Source organism: Parasteatoda tepidariorum, chromosome 5 (assembly GCF_043381705.1).
Source record: "Parasteatoda tepidariorum isolate YZ-2023 chromosome 5, CAS_Ptep_4.0, whole genome shotgun sequence".
NCBI classification, from domain to species: domain Eukaryota; kingdom Metazoa; phylum Arthropoda; class Arachnida; order Araneae; family Theridiidae; genus Parasteatoda; species Parasteatoda tepidariorum.
Window position 1 is genome coordinate 75295134 of NC_092208.1, and position 21963 is coordinate 75317096.

Sequence of the window (21963 nt, forward strand, 5' to 3'; positions counted from 1 at the left end):
ATTTCGGTTTTCATAGTTAGAAGTCTATAATCTTATATAAATAAGAAAGAGATAAGCTGACTAGTTTTTGAGTTACTTAAGCTAAGTCTCAAAAAATAAAAAAATAAAAGATCGATTTTTGAAAAATTTCTCAACGTGACGAGGCCACTTTGATCCAGCTGTAAATTTTCTTAAAAATTAGACATTAAAATTCAAAAAGAATAATGGAAAAGAAACGAAATGTTTTTGAAATCAATCTCTGAAAATAATCAACTTTTAAATAAAGGTTGTTCTTCAAGAATTTTGCTAATTAAAAATATTTTAAACGTAAATTAGCATAGGCTTCATTTTATTTAATATTTTTAATAATATAAAATGCTGAAATTTTTTAATCCTAAATTGTAAGCTCAATTATTTTTTAAAATATGTAGACTAACAGCCGGATACCTGAGACACATTCTACTAGAAACATACTAAGAAGAATATCTCAGAAATGTTTTAGAAACATGCTCCCGAATAGTTAAATGATAAAAGATGATATATTTTTCGGTATTTACTTCAGAAACTATGCTGGCCTCCATCTAAACTATAAAGTAAATGCAACAGGAATATATTAAAAAATATTTAACAAAACTTCATTTTATTTAATATTTCTTAATAAATACTTAAAAATTATTTATCTTAAATTCTAAGCTTCAATTATTTTTTATAACATGTAGACTAACACCTGGATACCAGGGGCATTTTGCGCGAAAAGAATAAGTCAGAAATGATTTAGAAACATGTTTTCGAACAGTTAAATGATGAAAGATTGTATATTTTTTGGTATTTACGTCAGAAACTGAACTGATCTGATCTTCATCTGAACTGCAAGCGGGTAAATGCTTCAGAAAACTCGTCTATATACAAAATGCTCACTTTAGTTAAATTCGTCAAAAAATAATTACTATAATTAAAGTTGTTTATTTCAGTATCAAAAAAATTTTTTTAAGAAAAATTTCTCGGGATATTTTGTTCAATGAGACATAAATACTTACCGGAGATAGACGAAGTGTAAATGATTACAATAATCAATTATTTCTTAATCAAGATGACATACATGCATAATCTTGATTACTTATAATCATTGTTAAGTGCAATCTTTTATTTGTATAACATTAATGTTTACAGCCATAGTTTGTCACTGATTGTAATTACGATCATAAAATAATTGATTACTTGTAACTAGTTACATTTTCCGACTCTTTTCCTTACTTACATTATGCTAAATTTTTGGTTGATTCTAGTGAAACCTAAGATTTGTGGATTATCGAATTATCACTTTATGCATCGTTTAATGATTTGTTTTTTCATCGTATGTAATTCTCAATTCTCCCCAGAAATTTAATGTGAAATTTTTCTTCATTATTGAAATGAAATTTTTATAAAAATCATTTCATGTGAATTTTTTTCAAAAGTGCATTTCTTTAGATATTCCATTCTGAATTTTTTCTTTACTTGCAGCATATATAAATTTTCATATTAAATATCCGTATTTTTAATATTTGGAGTCAATATTTTCTTTTTCAATGTGATTTTAACCAAGACTTGAAAAGTCTCAAAATTTTTACTCAACCTGCCGGGCATGTTAGTCTGCAAAAAACATGCCCGAATGAAACTTAACTGTTTTTTTTTTCGATTGCAGATTAATGGAAATATATAAATGCGCCTGTCGAAAAAAATTACATTCCAACATCAACACTTTTATTTTAGGAACAAACCTAAAAAGCTAAGTATTAACAAAGAACAATTCGACATTATTAAAAAGGAAATATTAAGCACGAATAAGCATCGATGAAATAAAAATGCAAAGTATTATTATAAACAGAGAAGTGATATTATCAAAAATGCTAACTAATCTCGCCAAATGCATGTCCTTTACTTTCAAACGATGTTATAAACTTTTTACATTATTTCTGAATGCACAACCGATAGGGATAGGATTATTTAGAAACTAAAGGAAAATAAGCATAACTAGGCATAAAAAATAAGCTAATTTTCTTAAACAAATATTTATCTTTATATAATTAGATGATTAATTCATTTATGTGATTTTTGACGAAATTTAAGGAGGGCTTAATCAGTATTTTAGGATGTTTTTGATTGAAATTAAACCCTCCCGGGTGGGCATGTAAGTACAAAAGCATATATCCAATCAGAATTTTTGCATATGTCAGGCAAAAAAAAATTTTAACACCTTTTTTTTTTTTAAGCAAAACTAAGATAATCTGTGATTCTATTTGTTGTTAAAAAGCTAAGTGCCATATTACATTTTGAGCAAATAAAAACGTATTAACGACCCGCAGAAATAGCACAAATCGCAATAAATCGATAATTTAGTAATAAAATTTCTGTTACAAACTGATACTTAATTAACTTTTACACTATCATGCCTCTCAAATATACTTAAAAACATCATAAAATGAAATTGAACAGTCAACTTTTCAAACAGTCAACGAACTTTTAAGAGGTCTTTTGACGTCTAAATCACCAGAGCTTATTAGCAAAAAAGAACTTTTTTTTTTTTGTCCAACTATCAAGCTTAAAATCGTTTGACTTTTTTCGTAAAAACTCAAATGGCAATAAGAACAGAAGATTCAAGACAGCGAATACTGTCCAATTACAACGAAAAATGGGAAAGCGTTCTACAGGTGTCTAAACAGAGGTTCGGCAACCCTGCATAGCTGATCAAACAGAAAAACCGTTACAGTTGGGATCTTCTTACAGAGACTACACACCTGTGCATTTTATAGATGAATATTGCCATCGGAGAGAGAGAGATGTGAGTCACATTTTTCTCCAATTCTGGCCACGTAGCAAGGTTTAAAATCCAATATATTTCGTGAAAATATAATCCAGAAGATATTTTTAAAAAATGTTCTTATTTGCGGCCTAAGGAACGAGGTAAGTTTTAAAATTGAAATTTTAGAATGGATTTTATTTTTGAATGATACCACGAAAGATGAATAGCTGGTCTTATCTTATCCACTTATCTTTTTCTTGAGTGTTTCTTTCCTAAAGAAGATATAGGCTTGGAAATGTTGGTAGTAATGGTTTATCATTATGTATCTCTTACTTTGCAATCTGGTAATTTGTTATTTTCTGTTGTTTGATTGTGAAATGACTTTATAGGTGTCTTTTCAAAATGGATCGATACGAGACTATTTACAGTTATTTAAATCAGTTACTAATTAATCGTGAACGAACAAACTCGGAAGTTCTGGGGGGGCATGAAGACGTGTCCATGCCTCCAAAATATTCGTAACGTAAATATTCGGTGTAGATTTGTTTCTAAAATGTGCACATGCATTTATTTTTTGATTAGCAGTTCATATAGTAATACATGTATAAACTTATTAAATTTTGTACTCATCGATTATTCGTTAATGCATTTTATTTAATATTACGTCTTTGTATATCTTGATCTTTTTTGGGGACAGAATAGTCCTATTTGTGACAATTGTTAATTACATCGATTTACCCACTGGACAACAATGTTACAGATCCGTTTTTTCGTTTTGAAAAAGAAATTTTCTGTATTTTATACATTAACAGTATAAATATGTCTCTCAGAATTCACGTCATTGCTGATGTTTTTTTTCCCTTCCTAATTTGGTTAAACACTCATTAAAAAAAATATTCACCGTTCTTAAAGGCACAAATACTATTTTATATTTTCCAAAAATTGGAAGTCCAGGACAAGAAATCTTGAACTTTGCTTCAACAGAGAAATGTAAATTTATTTTTGAGCAATAGTAGACAATTGAACAGAGCACCGAAATTTATCCGAAGGGTTCGAGGTTCGATGCTCAAACAACCGCGAAGAACTACCGAGTACAGGCGATAAACTTGCTCGTAAAATTTGTAAAATTGATAGTCCTTTGGTCGATCGCTGAGCTGTTCCATGAGTATAGGGATCTGGAGAAAATTTCCTTTACTTTTAGATCTAGGTCTAAATTGTGGAGGTGGTCTCACGAGTGGGTGGTGCTGCCATCTATCCGGGGTGTTCTGAGTTAAGTTGTACTTTCACCCTAGCAGTGCCATCGAAAGAAAGGTGCTCCTTTCTGAGTTTACTCACAAGGCCACTGGCCGGTGAGCATGGCTTGTCCAAGTGTTATTTGAAACGACAAATTTTGTTAACAATGGTAGTAAACTTTATAATACTGGTATATTTTATATATTACTCTTCTTATAACCATTTTGTACACTCCTGGTTTATCCTATACTGTAAATCCAAACTTTTGTTACATTTTGCGAGTAATTGAATATCGAATTAACAATGTGAATTTTAAAAACTAGGTAGCGAAGCTGTTCTGTTTCCTCAATTAATTTCAGGTCGCGACTAAAACTGTAAACCTAAGTTAAAATAAAGAATTTGCTCAACACATATTTCGGTTTGTTAAAAGTGTAATTTTATTACAAGTAGAAGAAAATATGTATACTGTTTTGAAAATTATTTATAACTCTTATCTTTTAAAAAAAATTTAAAAATTATTCATGTTCAAATAGTCTAAAAATTATAACTTGGTTGAGAAATACATTTATACAGCCCATAATATATTTATAATAAAAATAAATCTAGCATAAATATGAAATAAAACAAATTGTTTTAAGGAAATCTAAAGTGGTAGCTAACAGATGATTATATTGACTTAATTTAAATATAAATGCATTGCCACTTTATAATTAAGAACACTTTTAACGTTACTACAGTATAAAAATTCCACTATTAAAGCGTTAATAATAAAAAGCGATAAAATTCAAACGATACCTTTAATACAAAACATTCCAAAGTGACACCCAATGCCTTGAAAGAGTTTCGAAATTTTTTTGGAAAGCTAGAACTTCCGGTATATCAACCCGGAAGTTCCAGTTTTCCAATTTCGCTAGTACGTAAAATGGCCATATAACTTTTTTTTATAAATACGTTGAATTATTTATGTATTGTAGGTTTTATTTTTACAATTTTGAATGTTTAAGAAAAATCTGTTTAAGCGCCGAAAATTTCTTTTCAACTTATCATTTGCAGAATTGAGAGAACATTGTCTCCAAGCAACGAGTTGGGGAGAACAGAAAGTATTTAAGTTCTTTACCTTGACACTGGCATATTTTATCAATTATTTATTACATGCTATCATATTGATAGATTTACAGGCTTATCAATCAATTACACAAAAATATACACTGGTATATTTTATCAGTTCCTTATCATTGATTTGACTCTTGTATTAGTAGATGCCAGTAAAGTAAAACATTTCCGCAACAGTCCGTTGTGTTAGTGTCATGGAATTTTTTTCTATCCCTTCACTCGTACTCGATTGGTCTTGGCGTTATCGAGAGTCGAAACCTGGCCCTCCGAATTTTAAAGTCTGATGCCCTAACCACTGGGCACACATGACCTCATGTATGCGCTGTTAAATTTTCAATTAAATCACGAGAAAACTGAATAAGTTAGGAAGTCCGCGAGAATGAGAAACGCTGTTAAGAGAAAATACTAATAAATTAATTTACATGCTACGAAGTTGTAATTTGTTTTCCTGAAGAATTTTTCCATATTGTTGGCGTAATTTCAGCTTTGCTATTCAATTCTTGGAATAAAAAATATGATTTAACTTCGTCAGATTCAATGTACAAAATTATGTATGACCCGGAAAAATTAAAATCTGGTGACTCCCTTTTCTCAAGAATATACTGAAAAGTTTTTAAAGTTGGCTTTCACTTTAATTTCATAAATTTAATTTTGAGGATTTCATATCGATATAGATAGTAGATTTCGCACTGAATTTCAGAGTAGATAAATTTTTCAAAATTTGGCTACCTTTTTTAAAAACTATTCCTAATTGTTCTGATTTAAAATACATCAGACCTAAAAAGATTAAATTGGTAGCCACCATATATACGTATTTGAAGTTTAAGTTTGTTACTTTGTGACTTTTCCAGTGGTAGTTTATTTTATATCTTATCCTTTGATTCTTGGTAATTGAAATGTGATTTTAATCGCTTTTGATAACCAGTATTATTACTAAAAAAAATACTAGCAATTAATTCGCAGAGGCACGTATAAAATGAAATGCCGTAAATCACGAAATTGTAGAGCCATAATCGACATGTTCTCACAGGCCCACAAAGTTTTACGTATAAAATGTCTCTTTATCAATCAAGTTGTGGTATTTTTAAGTTCTGACGAAAAGACATGTAAAGCTTTGCAAAATCAAACTAAAAGTGTTTTTTATCTACCTGAAATCATAATTTCACTACCGTTTAATTTTATTATTATTTATATACAATATTGAGAAAGCAATTCTTACCAAGTACTGTTTCTCCTAATCTAATCTAACAAATCCTTATTTTCTTAATTTTTTTTCGAATTAATAAGAAAAGAAACGTCGAGAATCAAAAATTGTATTATAAAATGCAGGATTTTAAAATGAATTATTCTAAAAAATAATTCATTCTAGAACAATTCCTTTCTAAATCGAATAATTCTGAAATGCAAGATGGCTTACGGAACTAGTAATACTGTTGAATGTGATTAATCCCGAACTTAAAAGATCTCAAGAAAAAGGTTTTTTTTTAAAAAAATGAAAAAACTAGGCATTCATTTATGACCGTTTAAATCCTCTTAAAGATCATAATTTCGTAATCAACTTAAATATTTCCACTAAAAAAAATTGAGTCATATAGTGATAGATAGCATTACCGAGTAGTTAAAATCATAAAGAAAACGGAACAAGGTATTTTTCTTGGTAAATTAATGAACTTATTAGAATAACTTTTTCAATATTCCGAGTATTTTCAAACGATAACTTTTAGAAGTACTTTTTTTTCCTTCTTCTATTCAGATCAGTTATCAGACGGTAAATTCGAAATGGAACTAAAAACCGTTGGTATAAACACCTGTTCGACTCACATTTGACAGAAAAATACTCATGTCTTTCACAATATGCTGTGTGTGCGGAATAGTAGTTCAAATGCTACTCTGTGTTTCTAAAAATGGTGGTAAGATTTTTGTTCATAATGTTGATTTGATTTTAACGAATGGTTTAAAAAAATTAATTTGATATTTTTTTAAAATTCTTGACGAATTCATTTTAAAGAAATTAAACACACGTAAGTTTGTATTTATTTGTGAAAAAAACCCTTTTTCTGCCTTTTTTAATTATTTGTGTGCAATGGGCTTTATAGGAAAGAACCTTAAAATATGTTAATAATTGAAAGTTATAGTTTTTAAGAATAACTAAATTTATACACATAAAAAATACTAAATGAAAAGAATTAAAAAATCGTTTAGCTTTTAACACTATTTATATAATTTGAAATTTATCACCTCATATTGCCAATATTTTAATGTATATTGTTTAACATAATGCAATACTATTCTTTGTTTAAATAAATAAGTTAATTTTACAAAATTTTAAATTAAATATGTTTTTGTAATACATAATATGGTTACATTATTTGTAGACATAAAAAAACTAAAAACATTTAGATAAAAGTTTTTTCTCTTATTTTTTTAAATTATCGTTAATTCTATAAATTAGATGATATGCCCAATTTGTGGTTTTCTACCGCTGTGATATTTATTGTTTAGTCAAATATGTATTACATTTCAAAAATATCATTCCTTAGCGTAAAGTCTGAAATAAAATCTATTTTAGTAGATGAGATTACGAGTTAATGATTAAGAAATACCAAGAAATATTTCTGTTTGTAATTAGTATATATGTTTGTAATTATTATATAGTTTTTAATTAGTTTGTAATAAATATATATAAAAGAGGCACGGGTGTCTCATCTGTTTCAAAGGGTTAATAAACCTAACAAGAGTCATACTCTATAATTAAACTTAACTGGTTTACATGATGATAATAAGTAATCCTTATAATTTAATAACTGTAAAAATAATAATTAATTTGAATATTTAAAAATAAAATCACAAATAAGTTAAAATTTTACAAACATCAATTCATCAATTATTGATTCTTACTTTCTTCAGAATTAATGTAACGGTAATTTAATATTAGGTTATTCAAAAACGTAGTAATAATTCGGCGAACACTAATAAAATAATAATTAGTTTATTTATTTTTAGCATACAAAATATAAGAATTTTTTTTTATCCATCTTGTTTATACTATTGCTATTCAAAACATTTCACTAAATAAACAAAATTTAAAAAATTTTCTACTTTACAATGTTGATATAATATGATGTTGCTATAATGATTCTAAAAAATACTAAAAGAATAAATACGAGGAAAAGACATGTTTTACTAAACGCATAATTTGGTAATTTAAAAATGATAATTTAATATTAGGTTATTTGAAAACGAAGTAATAATTCGACCAATAGGAATAAAATAACAATTAGTTTATTTATTTTTGACAGAAAAAAAATGTAAGAACTTTTTTATCTCTCTTGTTCATTCTTCTAACCCATTTTGCTATTCATAACATTTCACTAAATAAACAAAATCTAAAGAATTCTCTACTTTACAATGTTGATATAATATGGTGTTGTTATAATGATTCTAAAAGAATAAGTACGAGGGAAAAAAATGTTTTACTAAACACATAATTTGAAAAGATAGAGAGATGCATACTTTTTTAACATTCGATAGGTATTAAGTGTGGATGAAAATGCAGTTCCACGGCCGAGCGATATTAGTTAAAAGGCGGCCTGTACTTGGCCCGGAAGTAAAAAGTCGGTCTATTATCGACAGCCACGCACTGCAGACAAATTTCCGGGGCGCACACTTCCATTCAATGGACATAACTTTGACATCATGGATACCATTTCCACTGTTACTGGACTTAATCAGTTGATCAGGTGTTTACATCCATTTAACTGCTTTTCTTGGATCTTTCATGGACTAGGTATTGTAATATGAACAGTAAACTTCTTTTTTTTTCTTCCGAAGAAATTGATAAGTATATTTGCTTTATTTCTGTGCTTTAAATTAATTTTAGGAAGCAACTGACCTTAGATTAAATTTAAAACGAAAAATAAACGAGATCAAAATAGTATTTTCAAAAATGGCTATTTTATACATTTATATAACGATGCTTGTGAGAATCATTTTTTGAAAAAAATACGTCTGGCTCCTTTTTCTAATTCCAATAAGTTATATTCTAGAAAAATCTATCTTATATATATTTTAGATTATATATATCTTATATATATTATATCTTTTTAATATATATTTGGCCATTTTTACATCTATATGTTTTTTGAAAAATCTATAATCTATACGACTTGAATTATTGCTTTTTTTTACTTATATTGCTTTTTTTATATCCTAGTAAGAGCAATTTGTTTTTATTTTTGAAAAATCGATACAGCTATTTTTTACTTTCTAGTAAAAATTAATTTTTTTGGAAAAAAATATGTCGATTGTAAAAATTATTTTTCTTTTTAAAAAATCTATCAGGTTAATTTTTTACATTCTGGATATATCATTTTTTGAAATGCGTGTATTGATCTTTAAAACATGAATTTCAACCGATATATTATTTTAAAAAAAAAAAAAAACAAAAAAAAACGAGAGCACTTTTTCATTTCTTTGCATATTAGTTTTCAAAAACTGTTCCAATCATCATAAATTTAATCATATTTTAAAAAAGTTTTTTTTAAAACAGTATTTTTCACGCACAAAAAATATTCTTTTGCTAAATGCTTCATATTGCATCCTAATGCGATTTTTGATATTTGGTTTATTAAATATTGTTTAGATATTGCAGGATAATTTGATAAATGTCCATAAATTACGACACTTTTTCTTACACGCTGTCGTGACAAGTATTTAAAGTAGACCAAACAAATAAAAATTGAGGCTCGTTTAACTTTTTTAAGATTTTAAATAGTGTGAACAAAGTTTTTGAGACGTGTTCTTCCATTTAATAAAAATTAAATTACAACTTTAAGTTTAACAATAAAGTTAAAAAATTAATACTCTTCTAAAAGAAAAATTTTGAATTACATTTTAAAAAGGAATAATATGCTTACTAAAAATTGCGTCATAAAATTTTACATTACACAGGGCTTAACAATTAAATAATGGTCTTTGAACTCTTTGAAAAATAATTGCTATTTGTTAACTATCTGTTTTTAAGAATACCTAGAAACATTTTTGAATGAATAAACCAGGAAGTAGTAAGGAGTATTTTGATCTTATATAATGTTATTGCGAAACCCAAAATACTTTTTCAAATGATCTTTTTAATAACAATGATACTATAATATTGAAAAATTAAATCACTTTGCTTAAAAGGTATTTATGTGATTCTGGCTACATATAAAAGTGTAGGGGTTTTTTAATTCAATGTTTTAAAAAATGTATATTTACTTTGTTAGTTTTTAAATTTTATCAAAATTATCATTAAGTAAAGGGCAATTGCTGTAGAAATTAGAATTTTTAATCAATCATAAATTATTTAAATTTAATTTAGGTTCCCGAATATTATTTTTAAGAAAATCATATGAACCAAAAAGGAATACCATGCTTTAAACATTTATTTTTATCAGTCATTAAAAAATATCAGCATGTAAATAAATAGCTGCCAACTTTTTTTAAGAATTCTACTGAGTGTGGTAGTAAATTTATACTTCAATATTTATTCATTGGTTTCGTAAATTAAATTTCATGATTTCATCTATCACGATATATTAATATAATTAAAAATATAAAAAGACGTAATAACTATTACGAAGTGATGTGTCATTTAAATAATTTCTGCCATACATATATATTTTTTTACTTTTCATAAAATTTTAATACCGAATTAAAAGCTTTGTCTCTATCAGTATTTTATGAACAGTGCGAAAAGAAAAAACGGACCACACTGAATAACTTTTGATCTAATGATCGGATATTCACGTTCTAGGACTCTATCTTAATGGTTCAAGGGGGTGGTCTCAAATACGCTAGTTAACTAATGCAGACGAAATTTTAAGTTAAGAAATGAGACGGTTTCCATTTTTCTCAGCGCACAGCTAAAGCTTAAATTAAAAGCTGCATATTATGTATGTTAGAATCATTTTTTAAAAGAGAGATATTACATTAATTTTTATTTTCATAAGAGTTTTTAGAATTTTTGTAAGCCTTCATTCATCCTTTTTGTCTTTACAAAGCATTGTAGAGGAAAAAAAAAATACAACGTTCTATTTTATTTACCTTTCCAGATTTTTGGCTTGGACTTTCGGTGCTATAAGAATTGATGCTTTAACATTTGGTCATTAGTTTAATAAATGAGATTTAAAATGATTCTGATCACTACGGCTGATGAATACAAAAGACCTCATAATCATATTACTATGTTTTTAAGTCATCAATTAACTGTTATGTAACTACAAATTTAAATATTGTGGACAGATAAAACATGGTAGTTCTGCTATTCAAATTTTATCCCAATTCGTTTACTTAAAAAAAAAAGAAAAAAAAAGTTAATTAGATTTAGAAATGACTTTTTGAAGTTGAAGAAAATTATTTTCTTTAATCATAAGTGTACTTCTTTTTCATTTTATAACCATCGTCAGGGGTCTGTCCAGGCCGAATTTACTACCGTTTAGGTACCTTCACAAATTCAACTTTAGGAAACACAAATTCAATTTTAGGAAATACTTTTTCTTAAAATTTCATTTTTGTATCCCTTAAGAAACGATAAATTCATATTTATGTGTTGATTTTTTAATATAATTTTTAATTTTTCACAAATTGCGTCTAAATTTTCACAAAATGGGTACCTGTCAGAAAAACCTAGACAGGCCCCTGATCGTTGAACAGCCGCCCCAATTTTGAATTTACGACTACCGATGTTCAACTCGGTAGCCTTGTAATTTTGAACCCAATCCAAAAGGCAAGGGAACTCCTGGATCACGTATTGAGAGAAATTTGCCTTCGTGAAGGACTTATTGGTGAACTAATCTGCATTTGCGTTACACGGAGATCAAAAACAAGAAAACCTTTCACGCTTAGTCTAACATCAACGGGACTCTAACCCATGATCCATCTACCACTGAGGATATTTTACGCCAGCATTGTGATCGGTAATAGCCAATCGCAGAATTCGTATCGACTAGCTATCGCTGGGATTCGAGCCCTGTTCACCTCATTGGAAGGCGAACTCTCAATCCCCTGAGCCATCGCTGCTCTAATTGATGTTTCTTGATCCGGACGTGATTTGAGCCCGTAACCTTCTGGATATATTCGGCCATCCAGACTCTTGTCATATTTATGAGAGTGTTCCGAGATCCTTAAACAATTTAATGCTAATTCTTGTTAAGTTTTTAAATTAATTTTTACTCTATTGCTAGTATTTCTTTCGTTTTTTTTCTTTTTTTTAAAATACCTTTTGAACCTTTATATTTTAAAAAATCTTATAAGGATATATTTTCTCCAAAATAAATGTATTTAGTGGCTACTAATGCATTGAAACGTGGCTCTTTTTTTTTGAAGCACTTTATAAAATTTAGAAGATCTGTTTGGAATGTATTATTAGCTCCAATGTATTATTATGAAATCGTCTATCCGAAGTCTATTTTTGTAAGCCGATGATATTTACAGACAAATTAGTGGTTTAAAAATGAAAGAAATACTCATAATCTTATGATGTACCGAATAGATAATCTATCATTTTAGTTTCAACTTTGATATTTTATAAGTCAAGCCGAGTTAGTGTTTAATATGCTTAATGATATCCATCACCAGCTGTTCTTCATGCCAAAACATCAGTTTTTCCCCTTGTTATTTAATAAGGAAGATGGAATGCATTGAGGAGAAATTCCTAAATGAACTTGCACAACTTTGCGAAACGATTGATTGGATAAACATAGTTTAAAACCTTAAATAAATATTTTCCCATTATAAAATATTTTGAGGTAATCTTAATTTTATCGTGAGTTTTAACTTATCTTAGTACTGATTAAAACTAAAAAAATTCAATCATGATTTTATTATATAATTTTTTTACTTGTTATCTGTTCAAAGATTGGTAATACATTTATATCATTTAAATTAAACGAATATTTTCTACCGTAAGAAAAAATTTACACATTTTCATATCTATATAAAAAATTTTATTGTAAATGTATTATAGTCATTACAAATCGATTGATTAATGGAATCGGAAGGAAGATTAATAATGAAGATAGGGCCAGAAAAACCTGGTTGGTTGAATTCGAATCTCACCGGCCGAAGAATTCCCGTGCACTAAATGGTGACTGGTGCACGTTAAAACTGTTGGGATCACAAAATCCTCCAAGTGCCCATAACAAATCAATTACTAAATTGGAGATTGATCGTTCTCTGATCAAAATTGCGATATGTGGAAGAACAAAGTATGTATGTTTGGGTCCTTCCTGTAAAACAGGCTGTGACGTAAGTGTGTGGCTGAAGTCGTATTCTTGGCCTCAGATGGCGTGACAGAGGAAACAAGAAACTCACCCACAGTCTTAAAAATTCGAGTTCAAAAAGGCTTGCTGGTGTTGGCAAGTGGCATAAGTAACAACAACAATAAGGAAGATTAATAATTTTATTTATACATGTAATTAGTTAGTGTAGACCAGGGGTATTCCACCCTTTACACTTTGAGAAACCCTATAAACTTACCACTTTTTTGAAGAAACCTCTTAATCAAGAGCAAAAATAAATAAATACATAAATAAAATAATTATAAATAAAATAAATAAAATGATAAATAAAATAAAAATAGGTTATCCAAGTTTTAGCCCACTAATATTTGCAAAATTATTATTGCATCTTCATTTTATTATAATGGAAATATCTTAATAAAATAATGAATGGTAAGTTTGCTAATGAAGGTATTTTTATTATTCAAAAATACATTATATTAGCAATAAACAAAGGTAACAATGTTTTAAAATATAACAAATTATTAAAAAAAAATTTTCTTAATGATCTGGCTCTGATTGTTTTCTTAAACAAAGTATTTTTAAGTCTAGAACAATTGTTAAAATTCCCAAACTAATGCCTTCATCAGCAATCAATCTTTATTTGTATTTTGTTTTTGTCGCAGCATACAAAGAGAAATTTTTTTAGCTTACATAGATTGAAAAAAAGGACAAAAATGTTTCCCAGCTCTTTTGGAATTTATGCATTTGAAGCAGGTGTAATATTCGTAATTGAATATATTTGAAGCACATGACTTTTACGAAATTTAAGATTTTATTTTATCCATGAAATATTTATTTTTACAAGCAAAGAGACTTTAAGAACTTTGTCTTTCATAAAAATTAAAATTTTAAAATTTTTATTGCGCTTTGATTAAGTAAACAGTGATCATTTGCGAAACCTAAGTTCCAGGATTCCAAAACTCAGGTAGAAGACCTCTGATGTAGACATAGACAATCAACGTACCTGTTATTTATATAATTCCTGTTGAGAGTTATTTCGATATTGAGATCAACTATTTTGTTACAGATATGGTTTCGTCTTGCACATGAAGTATAATGTTATATTTAAAACACAATGCTACGACTAGTTATGGTTGATATAGGAATTTCAATTTCGGTTCAGGAAATGTTTTTTCCAATTGAAATAATTTAAATTATTTTTTACACTAGTCAATATTTTTAGAATCCAAATAAAGTTTATCAATACTCGCAACGATAATATTCACGATTTTATAGTATTATTCGATGTTTATAGATTTTTTTAAATTATCGTCGTATTTCGCATTTTATTGTAACATACGGCTTTCATGGTACATCGTGAAAATGATTTTTAAAATATCGTTATCACGCTGTTTAAAAACATATCAATATTGTCAAATTAAAAAATGTCAAAAATATCAATAGAAAAAAGAACGATACATGCAGTCAACACTCATAATCTCTGTTTGGACAGATAATTGTGTTGTAATTTTTTTTATCGGAAATAGTTTTGTTTATCAATTTGATGGTAGGAAATAGAAGAATACACTTTTTTTTAAAAAATATAAAGATCCAATTACTTTTTATTCAAAAAATTGGATTTGAAGTCCGATGGCATAGAATCTTTTGAATAAACTGAAAAAGTTGGATCTTATGACTTGGGAAAAAAGAAACAACAACGTATAAAGCCCACCCGTAACAACAAATTGTTAGTCCTGATGGTCAAGCTACTACATTTTTGTGATGAACGGCAATATCATCATGGTGGCAATATGGTCAGCATATCCCATCAGCAACCTTTACTTCCTAGACAAGCTGGTACACCTCGATCTGAAGCTGGAAAAGCTTCAAGCCGCCTCAGGGTATCGAACCCCAACCCTTCTCAATAACAGCTTAGTGCATTTACCATTGTGCCATTCTGTCTCCATAATTACTTATGTAACATTTTAATTTTTCTAAATTTTTTTCTTTTCTTGAAATAGCAAGGAGTATTTTGTGAAAGAAAGCATGATTATTGGTGTCTGGATCCCAGTGGCTAAGTAGTAGTGCCGCAGGTAGCGATTATTAAGTTTACCTGCACCCTACTGCTTTACTGAGTGGATCTATAAACTTCATAAAGACACCCACCCACACAATGAAGTGAAGAAACCCTGTGCACAGTCCATAATAAGTAAGCATATATTTTTTTACATAAGTACTTCATGCCATTTCTTTAATACAGTCAAACCCCGCTATAGTGAACTTCAAGGGACCGAAGTTTTGGTTCACTATAACCGGGAGTTCACTATATCCATTCCGCAAATAATTTTAACTAATGGTTTCGAACTACTTCCTTTTATTTAAATAAATGACCCATAAAATGAAATACAAAAAATGACTGAAAAATAATACGCAGTAACAAAAAATGTGTTAACTTGCTTTTATTACTCTTCGTCTGGTGTACAAAAAAATAATAATAATTAGTAATCTTTAGCTGATGCGGAGTTGATTCAGGGAAAATTTGTCCATATTACAATCATAATTAAGGCCCGGATTTTGATGACATTTGCATTTTTTTGCATTTTTGGACATTCTTTGTCCTTTAGAGCATTTTTTGAGATTTATAGGGCATTTTCTTTAAAATTTTGGGGCGTATTTTGCATTTTAAGGCATTTTTTTAATTTTTTGTTAAATTTTTCTAATTTTCATTATTTTTTATAATTTTTTATTATTACACTGGCTTCCAAACAATGAAGAAAATTTCTAGGATATTAACAGGTGAAGCAACATCTTTTCAAATTGAAGAAGAATTGTCAGTAAGTGTGACCGTCCTTTTCAAGTACGCACCAATAACATCAGTAGACGTTGAAAGAAGCTTCTCCTGGTATAAAAATTTGCTTTCAGACAAGAGACGCTCGTTTACATTTCAAAATATTAAAAAAAAAATTAATAATCCACTGTAATTCTGATATTTAGTAATATTATGAGATGGAAGTTGTTATATTCATTTAAGTTTCTATACAAAATTAAAATATTTTGGTGTCAATATATTTTCCTTTTTTTTGTTATTTTTGGATATAAAACATATTTGTCGAACTTTAATGAACGTAGAACAAGTATTGCATTGCTTTATATTTTTTGAAACGACTCATAATAATTTTGAAGAGTAAAACATTGTTTTAGTTCAATATTTTTACTTCTCTTTAAGTCATGTCATAAGGCATTTTTAGCGCAATTTTCGCATTTTAAGGGCATTTTTTGCACTTTTTAAGGGCATTAATTGAGATTTTTTAGGTCATCAAAATCCGGGCTCTAATCATAATACCCAATAATACTACAATTATTGGGTCGGCCTTGATTTAGGAATGGGAGAGTGAGATAAAAGAAGCAAACAAGAAAAGATGCTGATCGCTACTTTTCACTCTATAGATGGTTTTAAAAATCAGTATAAGTATTTATTTTGAAATAGACATTTCAAAATTATTACAAAAAATAGAATGAAGAAAAAAATCATTCGAGGAGAGAAAAATGTTCATAACATCCAACTTCCTCACATTTTTGCTTCAGTATATCCACAAAAAATAACATTATACATAGCAAGACACGGGACCGAACAGTTCGTTCACTATGAACCGTGTTCACTATAGCGGGGTTTGACTGAAGTATGCGTTGTATTTTAGAGAAATCATATCGCACAAAAAGGCAGCAAAATAAATATACAGAAATATAAATAAATAAATTAAATAAAAAAAAAATAAAAATTGAAAAAGCGTAGCTTTCTTAAGGCGTAACAAACAGTTTCTAATTTTAATCAAGGTTTCATTTCAGAGCAATTTTGACAGGATATAATCAGAAACAAATTATATACTTTTTTTATTATGATTATACCCCATTCTCCACTTGTAATCATCAATTTAATGCATGAAAAAAATTAACTACTTTGAATAACTTTTGATCTAATGATCGGATTTTTACCTTCTACGACTCAATCTTAATGGTTCGAGGGGGTCACCTCAAATATGATAATTAATTAATGCAAATCGACTTTGAAAAATGTGGTGTTTTTGAAATTCGATTTCTCAGAAACTACTCGACTAACGTCATTCAGATTTTGTTTTTTAACATATAAAATTACACTCTTTAAAAAGATGTAAAAGATTACCTAACAATTAAAAAAAAATTTCGATTGTTATTGAATAAAATATTAAAAAAAGAGATAAATATTTATTAAAAGTTATTTTTTTGCATATTTGGATAAACAAATTTTACAATTGTTTGCAAAAATTTCTGAACGTTCTCGAAAAAGTAAAAAAAAAAAAATAATTCAAAATTAACATTAAAATGTTCAAACTTTAGGCCAATCTCCTGATCAAACTAGTCGGACTATATCGCGACTACTTCCTGTATTTCGGAGGCCAGAAATCCAAATCCGTCGAAGGAAGAAAAAAAAAAGATGTGTTTATTAAGAGAACGTGCGTTTTTGTGTCCAATTTTGTATCTGGTTCGATAAAATATGTCCGATAAAATATCGCCTGTAACTAATTAACATATTTGAAGTCGCCTCAATCTTAATGATTATACCAGTGAGTTAATGTGAAGATCTTACCATGAGATCAAAAATTATTCAGAGTGATTCATTTATTTTTTTTATGCTCTGTACTAAGAATTAAAATCATTTTATTTCAAAAGTCGACGCAGATATCTTACAGACTTGAAATATTTGAGAAAAATCTCCGGTTAAAATTCGAAAAAGTTGGCAAGTCAAATAGGAATTCAGAATGTTTTAATGAAAAAGGACTCACAACTCTCTTGTCATATATCAGGAGAAGTTAATCATTGCTGACGATAACCCAAATAATTAAAATAATAAGTAACTACACTTAAATTCAATTGAAAAAAGTTACTCACAATGAGGTTTACATGAATCTTTGGAATTTTTAATTGTGGTAGCAAAAATAGAACTAATTCTAATAAAAAGCAAAAATAGAATTAATTTAATAGAACTAATTTTAAAATACTTTGTGTCCATTACAGCATATTATTTTTCAAAAACAATATTTATATGTATTACATTCTTACTTATATTGTATTATATGTTTATTTTATGTACATTATATGTATATTTATCTAGAATTTCATCCTAACCCTCATGTTATTTTGTTGCAGAGGTATATTAGCATTTTCGTAATTTTGCAAACTATAAAAATTTTTAAATATTCGGAGAAACTTTGTCAAAATCTTTATATCTGAATAGAGTAAATTTATTAAATTATTTTATTTATATTTATTTATTTATTTACTTATATTTATTTATCTACATTCATTTATTTATTTATTATTACACACACTTGTGTACTATGTAGGCTTGTGTGCTCATTACAAAGTTTGGCCTACGCGTCCTTGTCAAGTTGATCAAAGAGCACAAATCAGAAAAGGAGATCCCAAAGTTATTTTCAGAGTTACGGCGGAATTAAAACCCGTTACCTTGCGGAGCGTTTAGCGGATCGGCGAGACAAATCGGTAACGGAGAGCCTTCGAAAAGTGTAACATAAAATCTCCCTTCAAACAGAACATTTTAATAATGGAACAAAAATCATATAACTGCGAAAATATAAGTAAAAATTCTATGTATAGTCCATATTCTATATAAGTAATTATTTTTAGATTTCTAAAACACGTTCCTGGTGAACAAACTCATTAAGAAACTCAACTAATTCCAAGAAAGGTTCAAGGAAACTCTTATTTTCTTTCATCCTCCAAAACGGAAGTGAATAAAATGAATAAATACATCAATGAAATAAAGAAATAAATACTTTCATTAGATATGGAAATAAAAAAATAAAAACGCCGTTAGCTTTTTCACAACGGATGTTTCGGTTTGAAAATTTATCAAAGCCATCAAATATGAACTTCTAGTAGTCAGAATAGTTTCATTAATTAAAGGGATATCAAAATATCGTGCGGGAATTCAAGAAAAGAAAGAGATTAGTAAAATAATTTGCTAAAAAATAGATAAAATAAATGGCATGATCAATCACTCTATGTAATTACTTAAGTATTTTATAGAATGCTTGCATTCTATATATTTTGTAAATACGTAAGTACAACTCCGCATTAACAGAATGAGTCATATGGAAATCTTTCATCTTAGCAGTAAATCGCAGAATCCTATTAAAAAAGAATGATGTGGTAGGAAAAGTATCCACATATTAGTTTATTTAGAAGAGGAAATAAAATCTCTATAATTTATAAAATTTTAAAAATTTGTTCTGTGTACTAAGATTTCTAGCGAGAATTAAGATTTGGTGATAAGATTTACAGCATCATCGTTTGAGGAAAAGACATTTTTTTTTTCGAAAAATAAATAGTAATAGTATTATGAATTTATTATAAGCATGTCATCGATGAGCTTTTTATTCTGGCTGTGTCCGTTTTTTTAAACGCGAATTCTGATCTATGTCCATTTACTTAAATACGCATTTTGAGATATGTCCGTTTTCTAGATTTTTCTCAAATATTTCTTTTTCATTATTCATTCAATCCATTGTTATTAGAAAATCCGTTTTTTTTCCCTTCATTTTTCTTTTCTTTCTTCACAAGCATTTCAATTAAGTAGTTTTATTGAAAATAACGGAAATGTTAAATAAATAATGGATAATTAATTAATATAAAATTGATGATAGGTTTTGAAAATCATAACTGATAAAAAGTGTCCCAACTCTCGAAACTCATGTCACACTTCTACAGAATTCTAAGGTTCCGCGGAGCACCATTTGTGTTTTACAGCTTTTAGGGACCAGCTATAAATAACGAACCAGCTATAAATAACGAACGAAAAGTAGTGTTTTTGAACATCTTATGTCAAAAAATACTGAAATAAGCTTGTAATATTTACCGACTACTTTGATTATCCCATGCAATGACTGCAAAAAATTTCGTAAATCTAGGTTAGATAAGCACGGAAATATGGACATTTTCATTAAAAACACCATTGCTTTTTCTTACTGTAACTGCGAAAATAATCATTAACAAAAATGAACGAAAGTTACTTAGAGAATTGCTAGAAACTTTTTTACGTTTTCAAAAACTTCAAATCGGACTTTTATCCAAATACGATTCAAAGCAAAATTATGATAAAAAAAAATTTCGGAATGTTTTTCGCGCATGCGCAGTACTTTAAATACTCATACCTTACGAAATTTTTAATGAATATTTTTCAAATATTAAAATGATATTTTTGTTACTGATTAAAAATTACTCTAAAAAGTTTGTTTAATTTTATTGAATGTTTCCGCAGTAAGAAAACGTAAGGCAGAAAAAATATTATTTTTCATTTATTTATTATTATTTTTTAAATTTTATAAAAATGTCTGTATTTGCATAAATATTAGTTAGGTTTATGAAATTTTGTGCAGTTATTGCATATGATAATCAAAATAATTGATGCAAGTTACAAACTTATCTCTATATTTTTCGGTATAGGATGTTAAAAAACATTATGGTTTCTTTCGTAATTTGTAGCCGGATCCTCAAACCTCTAAAAGCTTTAAACTTTATTGATGTGTATAGGAAATCACATGACCTAAACTTTTTTGAAGTTATAAAATAATTTTCCGAGTATTTATTTAGAAATATGAAAAAAGTGAGTTAGTTTAGATGGATTTCAATATTTCTGTCCAACTATTTCTGTCTGTATTTCATCGTAGACAAGTCGCAAAATTTATGTTCTTAAGTGTCTTTTTCAAATAGTAACCTTAAAACCTCAGATTTGTATTTATGTTTAAGCCGTAAGGAATATTAAATTAATATGATGATAGCAAACACGCTAAAATAGTTTATTTTCTTTTAAATTTATGTATAACTCTTTGGAATTTTTAATTACCAATATTAAAGTTTGATATTTTTGTTGCATGTGATTTCGACCTTTGAAAACTTGTCAAGCAGACTGTAAAAAAGAAGATAAAAAATTCATTTGTGTGCATAATAACGAAATGATTTTTTTCCAGATTTTCTTTCGGACACTGTTTCAATCGATTCGAAAAATTTTAATTACGATTTACATGTTTTTTTTGCCAAATTTAGATTAAAAAACTTAAGAAGATTCTATTAGGTAAGTAAAGTAAATATTATTATAGGATGATTTTCAAATTAGACAGAAAGTTAACGTTAAACTTGGCCGAAAAACACGGACGAAGAAATGAAAATGTTATCGAAATCTGTCGAATCACTAATAAAGAAAAACAACAAAACCATTTTGTTTTCTTGTTAAAACCTGGAGATATTTTTTTCCCAATGTTGACCTGGAGAATGACCTTTCGTCATCTGAAGGGCAGATTTGTTGGCCACTCTTTCTGTGGCACCATACTAGGTGAACCAACGTTGCTCCCTCAGTAAGGACATATAGTACAGAGAAGGGAAGAACATCCATGCCTTGCCCAGGATTCGAACCTAGAACCTTTTTGATGCAAGGCATCTGGAGATATTTTTTATGGAGAAACCTGGAAATCTCCAGCTTCGCTCCGCCACCACAGGCAAACAAATTGCAGTTGAATACCATTCCTTTTCCCTAACTATTGA